Source organism: Bombina bombina, chromosome 2 (assembly GCF_027579735.1).
Source record: "Bombina bombina isolate aBomBom1 chromosome 2, aBomBom1.pri, whole genome shotgun sequence".
Lineage (NCBI taxonomy): Eukaryota > Metazoa > Chordata > Amphibia > Anura > Bombinatoridae > Bombina > Bombina bombina.
Window position 1 is genome coordinate 1,070,394,065 of NC_069500.1, and position 13,064 is coordinate 1,070,407,128.

The window sequence follows — 13,064 nt, forward strand, 5'->3', positions numbered from 1 at the left end:
GCTATCGCTGACACCTGCATTATATTATTAACCACTAATCTGCCTACCGGACACCGCCGCAACCTACATTATACTTATGAACCCCTAATCTGCTGCCCCTAACATCGCCGACACCTATATTATATTTATTAACCCCTAATCTGCCGCCCCAATGTCGCCGCTTACCTACACTTATTAATCCCTAATCTGCCACCCGGACCTCGCCGCCACTATAATAAATGTATTAACCCCTAAACTGCCGCACTCCCGCCTCGCAAACCCTATAATAAATAGTATTAACCCCTAATCTGCCCCCCCCCAATGTCGCCGCTACCTTACCTTAATTAGCTTAAAATTCTTGTAATCTTTTTTTTATTTTTTGTAATTTAGTGTTTGTTTTTTTTGTAATTTAGTTTAGTTTATTTAATTGTAGGTACTTGTAGTTAATTGATTTAATTAATTTATTGATAGTGTAGTGTTAGGTTTAATTGTAACTTAGGTTAGGATTTATTTTACAGATAATTTTGTAATTATTTTAACTAGGTAGCTATTAAATAGTAAATAACTATTTAATAGCTATTGTACCTAGTTAAAATAAATATATAGTTGCCTGTAAAATAAATATAAATCCTAAAATAGCTACAATATAATTATTAGTTATATTGTAGCTATATTAGGGTTTATTTGACAGGTAAGTATTTAGTTTTAAATAGGAAGACTTTAGTTAATAATATTTAATTTATTTTGTTAGATTAAAATTATATTTAATTTAGGGGGGTGTTAGGGTTAGGGTTAGACTTAGCTTTAGGGGTTAATACATTTATTAGAGTAGCGGCGAGGTCCGGTCGGCAGATTAAGGGTTAATATTTGAAGTTAGGTGTCGGCGATGTTAGTGAGGGCAGGGTTTTTGAGGCGGGAGTGAGGTGGTTTAGGGGTTAATACATTTATTAGAGTAGCGGCAGATTAGGGGTTAATAAGTGTAGGTAAGGTAGCGATGACATTGGGGGGGCAGATTAGGGGTTAATATATATTATGTAGGTGTCGGCGATGTTAAGGGCAGCAGATTAGGGGTACATAGGGATAATGTAGGTGGCAGCGGTGTGCGGTGGCAGATTAGGGGTTAAAATTTTTTATTAGAGTGGCAGCGATGTGGGGGGACCTCGGTTTAGGGGTACATAGGTAGTTTATGGGTGTTAGTGTACTTTAGAGCACAGTAGTTAAGAGCTTTATAAACCGGCGTTAGCCCATAAAGCTCTTAACTACTGACTTTTTTCTGCGGCTGGAGTCTTGTTGATAGAGGCTCTACCGCTCACTTCAGCCAAGACTCTAAATACCGGCATTAGGAAGATCCCATTGAAAAGATAGGCTACGCAATTGGCGTAAGGGGATCTGCGGTATGGAAAAGTTGTGGCTTGGAAGTGAGCGTTAGACCCTTTCCTGGCTGACTCTAAATACCAGCGGGCGGTAAAAAGCAGCGTTAGGACCCCTTAACGCTGCTTTTGACGGCTAACGCAGAACTCTAAATCTAGGCGTAAGTGTTTACTGAGAACACTGAATGAGCTGGGGGCGGAGCTTATAACGCCAACTTTGGCGGGAAATTTTTGGTGTAAGAAAATGCCACACAATGATGACACTGCACCCTATGACATAAATAGAATCATCACATGCGCGACATACAAAGCTGAAGAGGATTTCTAATACACCGATCACTCTAAAAAGCAGGTAAGAATTTTAAATTCTATAAACAAAAAAACAAAATGTACCAAAATAAAGCCTAATGGATACTTCTATTATAGCTGCATAAAATGTGATTATCAACAGTCTATGAGACTAACATAATACTTAGCATCCTAATTTATAAATAAATACTAGCTCCTAAAAAACCCCTGTATGTTTCACAAACTCTACCAACCTTGACAAATATTTAGCCACAAATAAAGTCGCTAAAAAAGAGCACGGAATTACTGAATTACAAGGCATGTATACAAACAATATATAACAACTTTACTTAAAAAGTGCCCAAGCCATAGCTGAGAGTGTCTTATATAATAAAAGTATATACTTACCGTGTAAGACACCATCCACATATAGCAGACAGCCAAACCAGTACTGACTTATCAGCAGAGGTAATGGTAGAGGAGTATAATGTCGATCTGTAAAGGGAGGCAGCAGATTAATCCCTGCGACTGAATTTACAGAGAGCCTTAGAATAGATTTCCCATAGGTGAAAACATGGTGTCATCAGGCAATACTCCCTTCACATCCCTCAGACAAGCACTGTACTTAGAGAGGAACTGGGCTTCAATATGCTTAGAAGCGCCTTTTACAGAAGAAATCAAGCACAGCATGCTTCACCACCTCCTAAGGAGGCAAAGTTTGTAAAACTGAGTGAGGTGGGAGGTGTATTTATAGGCATTTATAGGCATACATCAGAGAAAATGCGATCTCTGACTCAAGAGCTGATGCCTGTGTGAGAGCAAATGATCTCTGTGACATCACAGAACTCCTTGGTGACGCATCACAACTAGCCACAGACAATGTAGGCAGGGCCTAGGTGAGCTGTTGCTCTAGAAGGGCCATAAAGCCTCTTTGCCCATCTCATAGTGTACTCCCTTACAGTTGAAGCCAAGAATGCATGTTAACGCTGGCCACCAGCAGATGACAAACTTACCTTATATATGGCTGCCATGCTAATCTGCCTTTAGTTGGAGCACATTGTTGGCAAGCCTCTGCGACAGCTGCACAATGAAAACCTTAGGGGCAACTTTAACAAAGGTTTGCGGCCTGTAAGATTCAATGTTCAGTGTTTGAACAATTATTGTCTGTTTTATATCTGTCCTAATAAAAGGACAGCAAAAGAAAGAGATAACATTGTGGTGCACTTTACTAATAATAAACTAAACTGTTTTATAAAAACTAAAACGTTACACCTATTTCTTCATTATTTCTAATCTTGTTGATATTGTTTATCAGGTGTGTTTCAGCTCCCTATACACCTTTTTACAACATCAGAGTTATCACAATCCTAACGATAACACCATTTTCCTATTGGAAAAATATTGGAATGGATATCGGAAAATTCACCCATATAATGCACAGACAACATTGACTTTGGCGATCACAATCCAATACAATAAATGGACACATCAAATTCAAAAGCCAAAAGTGCAAAACTGGCTTTAAATATATATTATTGTTTTCCCCGAATATTCAGTGAACTGAATTTTAGTTAAACATTTACATTAGTTTTCGTTAAAACGAATGTAAAGGTTTCAAAGCTACAGGTGAAAAGTTCCTGAAAATGGAACACAATAAAGAGCAGCGCAAAACCTCTTTGTGTAATATTTTTTTTAAACAGATAAAAGCGCATATAAAATATAACTCACTAGAATGTAGTGAAATTCAAGCATATCAGAATGTGGGGCATTGCCCCAAAGTTATCAGCTCTTTTACCTGTAAAAAAAAATAATACAAACAACCTCCCAACAGTAAAACCCACCACCCACACAACAAAACCCCCCAAATAAAATACTAACTAAAAAAAACCTAAGCTCCCCATTGCCCTGAAAAAAGGCATTTGGATGGGCATTGCCCTTAAAAGGGCAGTTAGCTCTTTTGTGGCCCAAACCCTAATCTAAAAAATAAAACCCACCCAATACACCCTTAAAAAAACCTAACACTAACCCACTGAAGATCGACTTACTGTTCTGAAGATCCGACATCAATACTCAAAGAAGAGGCAGAAGTCTTCATCCAACCAGGCCGAAGTCTTCAACGAAGACGGGAGAAGTCTTCATCCAAGCCGGGCGAAGTGGTCCTCCAGACGGGCAGAAGTCTTCATCCAGACGGCATCTTCTATCTTCATCCATCCGACGCGGAGCGGCTCCATCTTCAAGACATCCTACACGGAGCATACTCTTCATCCGACGGACTAATGACGAATGACGGTTCCTTTAAGTGATGTCATCCAAGATAGAATTCTATCAGCCAATCGGAATTAAGGTAGAAAAAATCCTATTGGCTGGCGCCAATATATATTTTAGCTAGGTAGTTATTAAATAGTTAATAACTATTTAGTAACTATTTTTTTTTTTTACATTTTTATTAGAAATAAAACAAAACATACAGGTATGGCAGGACGTTCCAGACATCATGAAAACAAGACAAAAAATTCGCCATGCAAGGCTATCATATAATCCTTATTACAATTATAATTTTCGTATTTCTGTTTTATACAAAAAAATAAAAAAAATAAAGAAAAAACAGAGCAGTCAATTCCTTCATTACTATGTTCAGACTTCTATCTTTGTACCCTCCTATCGATAGCACTGACCTAGCTCTAAACCATATGTCATGTCTGGTTATTTAACAATCCTTATTAGTCATTAATAACGCCAAAAAAAAAAGGTTACGTTAGGTTTTATTTTACAGGTACTTTTGTATTTATTTTAGCTAAGTAGTTATTAAATAGTTAATAACTATTTAGTAACTATTCTACCAAGTTAAAATAAATACAAACTTGCCTGTAAAGTAAAAATAAACCTTAGGCTAGATACAATGTAACTATTAGTTATATGGTAGCTAGCTTAGGGTTTATTTTATAGGTAAATATTTAGTTTTAAATAGGTATTATTTAGTTAATTATAGGGATTTTATTTAGATTTATTTAAATTATATTTAAGTTAGGGGGTGTTAGGGTTAGACTTAGGTTTAGGGGTTAATACATTTAATATAGTGGCGGCAACGTTGGGGGCAGCAGATTAGGGGTTAATAAATGTAGGTAGGTGGTGGCGATGTTAGGGACGGCAGATTAGGGGTTAATAATATTTAACTAATGTTTGCGATGCAGGAGTGCGGCGGTTTAGGGGTTAATATGTTTATTATAGTGGCAGCGACGTTGGGGCGGCAGATTAGGGTTTAATAAATGTAGGTAGGTGGCAGCGATGTTAGGGATGGCATATTAGGGGTTAATAATATTTAACTAATGTTTGAGATGCGGGAGTGCGGCAGTTTAGGGGTTAATATGTTTACTATAGTGGTGGCGACATTGGGGCAGCAGATTAGGGGTTAATAAGTGTAGGTAGGTGGTGGCAACATTGTGGGTGGCAGATTATGGGTTAATAAATATAATGTAGGTGTCGGCGATGTTGGGGGTAGCAGATTAGGTGTTATTAAGTATAATGTAGATGGCGGCGATGTCCGGAGCGGCAGATTAGGAGTTAATCAATATAATGTAGGTGTAGTGATCTGGATGAATCGGATTGTGAAGGTAAGCGTCCTGTAAATCTATTGTGGACATGAAGTGACCTTGCTGAACAAATGGCAGAATAGTCCTTATAGTAACCATCTTGAAAGTTGGGACACTTACAAAACTATTTAAAGTTTTTAGATCCAAAATTGGTCTGAAAGATTTTCTTCATAGGTACAATGAATAGATTTGAATAAAAAAACCCACTCCTTAATCCTGCTGTGGAACTGGGACAATTACCCCAGAAAGTTCTAGATCTGAAACACATTTCAGAAAGACTTGAGCTTTCACTGGGTTTTTTTGTTACATGGGTAAGAAAGAATCTTCCCAAAGGAAGTCTTATTTGAATCCTATTTGACAACCCTAAGAAATTATATTCTGAATCTACTGATTTTGGACAGTGTCTGTCCAAACCTTTTTAAATAGCTTTAGTCTGCCCCCTACCAGAAGAACTGGCCACATCTTCATATAGGTTATGGGGAAGGATTTGGTTTCTTATAAGGCTTGGATTTATTCCAATTCGGAGATGGTCTCCAATTAGAGCCAGAGGCCTTAGAAGAAGGAGTGGTTTTCTGTTCTCTATTCTGACGAAAGGAACAAAAACAATTGGGAGCTTTAAATTTACTCTTAGGTTTCTTGTCTTGGCCGGGGCAGAAATATTTAAGCCATAAAGCTCTTCTAGTTAGAATGGCTAAAGACATGAATTTGACATTGATCTTTCTAACATCAAATATAGCATCACAAATAAAATGATTTGCCTGTTGAAGTAAAACAATAATGTTAGATCATTCAGAATCTGAAGACAACTGCTGTGCTAAACTGTCCAACCAAAAAGTAGAAGCACCAGCAACATCAGCCATAGATATAACAGGTCTAAGAATATAGCCAGAATGTAACTATGCCCTTCTTGGATAAGATTCAAGCTTCCTATCTAATTGATCCTTGGCTACAGGTAAAGGATACAATTTCTTAAACCTAGAAGAAGGGTTAAAAGAGGTACCAGGCTCAGCCCATTCTTTATCAATCACATTAGAGATAGCGTCCGGAATAGTAAATACTTCAGGAGTAATAACAGTAGTCCTTACATACAGAATTTAGACAATTACTAGCTTTATCATCAGGAGATTTAGACTCCTCAATACCCAAAGTAAACAAAACTTCCTTTAAGAAAGAAAGAATATATTCTAACTTAAATAAAAAAGATTTGTCTATATCAGTCTCTGACGTGGCATCCTCTAAATCAGAGGAGACCCCATCAGTAGAGGATACGTCAGTATGCTGAAGGTCAGAACTTAATTCACTAAGTTTAGGAAAATGTTAAAAAAACCTTTTACATTTATTTGAAGGCAAAATAGCAGCCATTGGCCCCAATTTATCAAAGTCTGGCGGACCTTATCCGACAGTGCAGATCAGGTCCACCAGACCTCGCTGAATACGGCGAGCAATACGCTCACAAGAGCTGCTGGTGCAACGCCGCCCCCTGCAGACTCGCTGCCAATGGGTCGCCAGCATGGGGGTGTCAATCAACCCGATCGTACTCGATCGGGTTGATTTCCGGCGATGTCTGTCCGCCTGCTCTGAGCAGGCGGACAGGTTATGGACCAGCGTTCTTTGTGACCGCTGCTTCATAACTGCTGTTTTCCATTCGGAGCTTGATAGATAGGCCTCATTGCATTCTCTATATCTGTAGCAATAAAATCTTACATTTGTGCAGTAATGCTATGTACATTTACACTAAGATGGAATAACAGTGTGTGCATTTGTACTCATAGATATATTTAACAATTTGTTAAAACAAGAGCCACATAATTGAGTTGAATAATTTAAAAGAGCTTAATTACAACAAACATATGGCTAGATTGCGAGTTTTGCGTTATGAGTGAAAAAGCAGCGTTATGGCTCTTTTTCACTACCGCTGCTATTACGAGTCTTGTAGGTGCAACTGTACCACACATTTTTTTAGCCGTCACGCAACGTAACTACCGCACTTTTTAAAAAGTCCTTTTTCAATGGGACTTCCACAGCGCCGGTATTACAAGTGTGTCTGTCCGGCCAAAAAGTGAGCGGTACAGCCTATAACTACAAGATCCGTACCGTAAACTGAAAGTCAGTAGTTATGGGTTTTACGCTACAAAGCTGTAACATAAAACTCATAACTAAAGTGTTACAAAGTACACTAACACCCATAAATTTCCTATTAACCCCTAAACCAAGGCCCTCCCGCATCGCAAACACTAAAATAACATTATTAACCCCTAATCTGCTGCTCCGGACATTGCCGCCACCATAATAAACATATTAACCCCTAAACCGCCGCAATCCCGTATCACAAACACTAGTTAAATATTATTAACCCCTAATATGCTGTCCCCAATGTCCCTGCCACTATACTAAAGCTATTAACCCCTAAACCTCTGGCCTCCCACATCACTAACACTAAATAAATATATTAACCCCTAACCCTAAGTCTAACCCTAACTTTAATATAATTAAAATAAATCTAAATAAAACCTACTATTATTACCTAAATATTACCTATTTAAGCCTAAATACTTGCCTGTAAAATAAACCCTAAGCTAGCTACAATATAACTAATCATTATATTGTATCTAGCTTATGTTTTATTTTTATTTCACAGGTAAGTTTGTATTTATTTTAACTAGGTAGACTAGTTAGTAAATAGTTATTCACTATTTACTAGCTACCTAGTTATTAAAATAAATACAAACTTGCCTGTAAAATAAAACCTAACCTAAGTTACACTAACACCTAACATTACACTAGAATTAAATAAATTACATTAATTAAAGTGATGGTAAATTTGCCTCCATAACTTTACATATTTTGAAAGCTCTTCTCATTACTAACATATTTATCTGCTTATTTATTTCAAAACTCAATTAAACTTCTAAAAATCAGCGTTTTTTTCAGGCTCCGTTACCTGATTTTATACAGCCCCTGTCAGAGATTTTCAGAGTGTAGTATTTGATTGGCATCTCTTTCAGCCAATAGGAGCCTCACCATGCGCCCCATGGATTTTACTCACAGCACGCTCCCGTGCTTGAAACTCTGCCTGTAGATTTCCCATAGGCGAAAACATGGTATCATCAGGCAATACTCCCTTCACATCCCTCAGACAAACACTGTACTTAGAGAGGAACTGGGCTTCAATATGCTTAGAAGCGCCTTTTACAGAAGAAATCAAGCACATCATGCTTCACCACCTGCTAAGGAGGCAAAGTTTGCAAAACTGAGTGAGCTTTTTATTTTATGCTTTTTTTGTCCCCACTTAAAGGGACGTGCAACCTCAATTTTTTCTTTCATGATTCAGATAGGGCATACAATTTTCAATCACTTGTTGATTCACTTCTATTATCAAATTTGTTTCATTCTCTTAGTATCCTTTGTTAAAAAAGCAGCAATGCACAACTGGTAGTTAGTTAAACGCAGCCTGTAAACCAACGAAGAGAGGCAAACAGGCCCAGTCACTAATCAGCAGCTAGCTCACAGTGGAGCTTTGTTGCTCCAAAGCCGACCCAGGTATGCTTTTTAACAAAAGATACCAAAAGAACAAAGCAAATTAGATAGAAGTCAGTTGGAAAGTCGTTTAAAATGGTATGCTCTATTTGATTCATGAAATACAATCTAGGGGTTTCATGTCCCTTCAAATTTGCAAGCTCCAGAGGTGTCTTTAAAGGCATTGCACCACCACAGGTGAGTGGCAGGACTGTGACAAAAAGATGATGGGTTTGAGGCTCACTAACAGAAAATGTGATCTCTGACTCAAGAGCTGATGCCTGTGTGAGAGCAAATGATCTCTGTGACATCACAGAACTCCTTGGTGACGCACCACAACTAGCCACAGACAATGTAGGCAGGGCCTAGGTGAGCTGTTGCTCTAGAAGGGCTAAAAAGCCTCTTTGCCCACCTCATAGTGCACTCCCTTACACTTGAAGCCAAGAATGCATGTTAACGCTGGCCACCAGCAGATGACAAACTTACCTTATATATGGCTGCCATGCTAAGCTGCCTTTAGTTGGTGCACACTTTTGGCAAGCCTCTGCGACTGCTGCACAATGAAAACCTTAGGGGCAACTTTAACAAAGGCTTGCGGCCTGTAAGATTCAATGTTCAGTGTTTGAACTTATTGGCCTCTAGTTATTAAGCCGTCAACTTACCTGCATTTGACGGCACCAATACTCTTGCCTAAGATCGCCTAACATCGCTGCTGCGGACCTGAATACGTTCTCCAAAATTATCAAAAAAGCTATCAAAAAGCCGTGCACCAAGTACAGAGCGATGAGCAGCGGACTGTTGTTAACTAACAGTCATCGATCTCGCTGCTCTTTGGCTTTTTTACAGCTTTCTTGCTACCCTGTCACTAAACACCCACACTATACTATACTGTTTACCCCCTAAACCGCCGCTCCCAGACCCCGCCGCAACTCTAATAAATATATTAACCCCAAAACCACCGCTCCCGGACCCCGCCGCAACTCTAATAAATATATTAACCCCTATACCACCGCTCCCGGAGCCCACCGCCACCTACATTATATTTATTAACCCCTAATCTGCCCCCTACACCGCTGCGACCTACCTACATTTATTAACCCCTAACCTGCCGCCCCCAACGTTGCTGCCACTATATTAAATTGATTAACCCCTAAACCTAAGTCTACCCTTAACCCTAACACCCCCTAACTTAAATATAATTTAAATGAATGCAAATACATATTACTATTATTAAATACATTATTCCTATTTAAAACTAAATACTTACCTATAAAATAAACCCTAAGATAGCTACAATATAACTAATAGTTACATTGTAGCTATCTTAGGGTTTATATTTATTTTACAGGTAAGTTTGTATTTATTTTAACTATGTACAATAGTTATTAAATAGTTATTAACTATTTAATAACTTCCTAGTTAAAAGAAAGACAAATATACCTGTAAAAATAAAACCTAACCTAAGTTACAATTATATCTAACACTAGACTATAATTAAATAAATTAAATAAATACAATTAAATACAATGAAGAAAAATTATCTAAAGTACAAAAAAAACAAACACTAAATTACAGAAAATAATAAAATAATTAAAAAAAATTTAAACTAATTACACCTAATCTAATCCCCCTAATAAAATAAAAAAGCCCCCCAAAATAATAAAAATCCCTACCCTATACTAAATTACAAATAGCCCTTAAAAGGGCTTTTTGCTGGGCATTGCCCCAAAGTAATCAGCTCTTTTACCTGTAAAAAAAAATACAATACCCCCCCAACATTAAAACCCACCACCCACACACCCAACCCTACTCTAAAACCCACCCAATCCCCCCTTAATAAAACCTAACACTAACCCCTTGAAGATCACCCTACCTTGAGACGTCTTCATCCTATCCGGGCAGAAGAGGTCCTCCAGACGGGCAGAAGTTTTCATTCAGGCGGCATCTTCTATCTTCATCCATCCAGAGCGGAGCAGGTCCATCTTCAAGACATCCGACGCGGAGCATCCTTCCAGGCCAATTACTACCCAACGAATGAATATTCCTTTAAATGACGTCATCCAAGATGGCGTCCCTTGAATTCCGATTGGCTGATAGAATTCTATCAGCCAATCGGAATTAAGGTAGGAAAAATCCTATTGGCTGATGCAATCAGCCAATAGGATTGAGCTTGCATTCTATTGGCTTTTCCAATCAGCCAATAGAATGTGAGCTCAATCCTATTGGCTGATTGGATCAGCCAATAGGATTGAACTTCAATCCTATTGGCTGATTGCATCTGCCAATAGGATTTTTCCTACCTTAATTCCGATTGGCTAAAAGGACAGCAAAAGAGAGAGATAAGATTGTGGTGCACTTTACTAATAATAAACTAAACTGTTTAATAAAAACTAAAACGTTACACCTATTTCTTCATTATTTCCAATCTTGTTGATATTCTTTATCAGGTGTGTTTCAGCTCCCTATAGACCTTTTTACAACATCAGAGTTATCACAATCCTAACGATAACACCATTTTCCTATTGGAAAAATATTGGAATGGATATCGGAAAATTCACTCATATAATGCACAGACAACATTGACTTTGGCGATCACAATCCAATACAACAAAAGAACACATCAAATTCAAAAGCCAAAAGTGTAAAACTGGCTTTAAATATATATTATTGTTTTCCACGAATTCAGTGGCTGCACTATTCTGTGTTCTTTTTGTTTAAAATGAAACGAAAACTGAATTTTAGTTAAACATGTACATTAGTTTTCGTTAAAACAAATGTAAAGGTTTCAAAGCTACAGGTGAAAAGTTCCTGAAAATGGAACACAATAAAGAGCAGCGCAAATCCTCTTTGTGTAATATTTTTTTTAAACAGATAAAAGCGCATATAAAATATAGCAAGAGAGAAGGTTCAGTGGCACTACCTATAAAGTTAGAATGCCTACACCCTCTTTATATTCCTTAGCTCCTTGGCTGTATAGCGGGGTGGGTGGTGCTGTGTATTAAATGATCAGAACCAAAATGTGATGGGTTAAAGACCCATCCTAGAATACACTATTAGCACTCATAGTAGGCATATGTACAGAGATGAACACCAAATGGTTAGAGAGATCTCATAGGATTTAATAAAACATAACTTTTATTTTATACACATAAAAATTTTATGTGTATAAAATAAAAGTTATGTTTTATTAAATCCTATGAGATCTCTCTAACCATTTGGTGTTCATCTCTGTGCATATAAAATATAACTCACTAGAATGTAGTGAAATTTAAGCATATCAGAATGCAGAAGAAATAGATTTCATCACCCATTACTAGTGTTGTCGCGAACCTAAAATTTTGCGTTCGCGAAAGGCAAACGCGAATTTCCACAGATTTTTAAAAGGACCGGGCACTTTGGCATGAAGATTTACATTCACTTTAACCTTCCAAAGATACATCCAGGTATGGTATCATCATCTTATTATACTCATTGGTAAAACTTAAAGGGACAGTCAAGTCGAGATTGAACTTTCGTGGTTCGGATGGGGCATGCAATTTTGAGCAACTTTTTAGTTTGCTCCTGTTGTCGATTTTTCTTCGTTCTTTTGGTATCTTTGTTTGAAAAAGCAGGAATGTGCGTATGGGAGCTGGACCGTTTTTGGTTCGGCACCTGGGTGGTGCTTTCTGATTGGTGTCTAAATGTAGGCACCGGTAGGCAGGCGCTGCCCAGGTTCTGAACCAGGGATGAACTAAAATTAAATAACACTAGCAGACTGATGTAAAAGTTTTTTTTAAAAAAATTTACACTAATGTTACACCAGATATGAGTGGTGGCACTGAGGCTGGCAGTGGCAGGCTGGCCTGGCAACTGAAATTAGATTACACTAGCAGACTGATGTAAAAGTTTTTTTTAAAAATATTTACACTAATGTTACACCAGATATAAGTGGTGGAAAACAGAGCAATTAGGCACAGTATATGCTGTGGGCCTGACACACAGGCCTGATGGAAAATGAAATTAGATTACACTAGCAAACTGATGTAAAAGTTTTTTTTTTTTAAATTTAAACTAATGTTACACCAGATATGAGTGGTGGCACAGAGCAATTAATCACAGTATATGCTGTGGGCCTGACACACAGGCCTGATGGAAAATGAAATTAGATTACACTAGCAAACTGATGTAAAAGTTTTTTGTTTTTTTTTAATTTACACTAATGTTACACCAGATATGAGTGGTGGCACAGAGCAATTAATCACAGTGAGTATATGCTGTGGGCCTGACACACAGGCCTGATGGAAAATGAAATTAGATTACACTAGCAAACTAATGTAAAAGT